We start from the raw sequence: 1,738 nt of genomic DNA, 5'->3' as shown, positions 1-1,738 counted from the left end.
CTCAAATTCAGCAGAACTGCAAGTTTTATGGACTTCCATCTGAAGATCCTTACCAGTTTTTAACTGAGTTCTTGCAGATTTGTGAGCTTATAAAGACGAATGGAGTAGATCCTGAAGTCTACAGGCTCATGCTTTTCCCCTTTGCTGTAAGAGACAGAGTTAGAACATGGTTGGACTCACAACCTAAAGATAGCTTGGACTCCTGGGATAAGCTGGTCACTGCCTTCTTGGATAAATTCTTTCCTCCTCAAAAGTTGAGCAAGCTTAGAGTGGATGTTCAGACCTTCAAGCAAAAAGATGGTGAATCCCTCTATGAAGCTTGGGAAAGATACAAGCAGATTACCAAAAAGTGTCCTTCTGACATGTTTTCAGAATGGACCATATTAGATATATTCTATTATGGTCCATCTGAGTTTTCCAAGATGTCATTGGACCATTCTGCAGGTGGATCCATTCACTTAAAGAAAATGCCTGCAGAAGCTCAAGAACTTATTGACATGGTTGCAAATAACCAATTCATGTACACTTCTGAGAGGAATTCTGTGAATAATGGGACGCCTCAGAGCAAGGGAGTTCTTGAAATTGATGCTCTGAATGCCATATTGGCTCAGAATAAAGTGTTGACTCAGCAAGTCAACATGATTTCTCAAAGTATGAATGGATGGCAAAATGCATCCAACAGTACTAAAGAAGCAGCTTCTGAAGAAGCTTATGATCCTGAGAACCCTGCAATAGTAGAGGTAAATTACATGGGTGAACCTTATGGAAACACCTATAATTCATCATGGAGAAATCATCCAAATTTCTCATGGAAAGATCAACAAAAGCATCAACAAGGCTTTAAAAATGGTGGAAGAAAAGGCTAAGCAATAACAAGCCTTTTGTATCATCTTCTCAGCAACAGACAGAGAATTCTGAGCAGAGCCCCTCTAATTTAGCAAATTTAGTCTCTGATCTGTCTAAGGCCACTTTAAGTTTCATGAGTTAAACAAGGTCCTCCCTCAGAAATTTGGAGGCACAAGTGGGCCAGCTGAGTAAGAAAGTCATTGAAACTCCTCCCAGTATTCTCCCAAGCAATACAGAAGAGAATCCAAAAGGAGAGTGCAAGGCCATTGATGTAATCAATATGGCTGAATGCACAAGGGAGGAGAAGGACGAAATTCCTAGTGAGGAAGACCTCCTGGGACGTCTCTCAAGCAAGAAGGAGTTCCCTATTAAGGACCTAAAGCAATCTGAGGCTCATATAGAGACCATAGAGATTCCACTAAATCTCCTTCTGCCATTCATGAGCTCTGAAGACTATTCTTCCTCAGAAGATGATGAAGATGTGACTGGAGAGCAAGTTGCTCAATATCTAGGAGCCATCATGAAGCTGAATGCCAAGTTATTTGGTAATGAGACTTGGGAAGGTGAACCTCCCTTGCTCATTAGTAAACTTGATACATGGGTTCAGCAAACTCTACTTCAAAAGAAACAAGATCCTGGAAAATTCTTAATACCCTGTACCATAGGCACCATGACCTTTAACAAGGCTCTGTGTGACCTAGGGTCAGGCATAAATCTTATGCCACTCTCTGTAATGGAGAAGCCGGGGATCATTGAGGTACAGCCTGCGTTATTCTCATTACAATTGGCAGACAAGTCAGTAAGACAGGCTTATGGATTAGTAGAGGACGTGTTAGTAAAGGTTGAAGGCCTTTACATCCCTGCTGATTTCATAATCTTAGACACTAGGAAG

General features: G+C 41.3%; 1 non-coding gene and 1 pseudogene across 1 annotated transcript; one reads left to right on the top strand and one right to left on the bottom strand.

Moving 5' to 3' along the window:
• Positions 1–260: 260 nt before the first annotated feature.
• Positions 261–364, bottom strand: LOC127747258 (small nucleolar RNA R71). Its single transcript, XR_008009060.1, has one exon. It is a non-coding gene; the product is annotated as a small nucleolar RNA R71 (small nucleolar RNA).
• Positions 365–1,481: 1,117 nt separating this feature from the next.
• Positions 1,482–1,738, top strand: part of LOC127746640 (uncharacterized) — a 6,341-nt pseudogene continuing 6,084 nt past the window's right edge.

Source organism: Arachis duranensis, chromosome 4 (assembly GCF_000817695.3).
Source record: "Arachis duranensis cultivar V14167 chromosome 4, aradu.V14167.gnm2.J7QH, whole genome shotgun sequence".
In the NCBI taxonomy this organism is placed as follows: domain Eukaryota; kingdom Viridiplantae; phylum Streptophyta; class Magnoliopsida; order Fabales; family Fabaceae; genus Arachis; species Arachis duranensis.
This window is presented reverse-complemented; position numbering and strand designations above follow the sequence as displayed.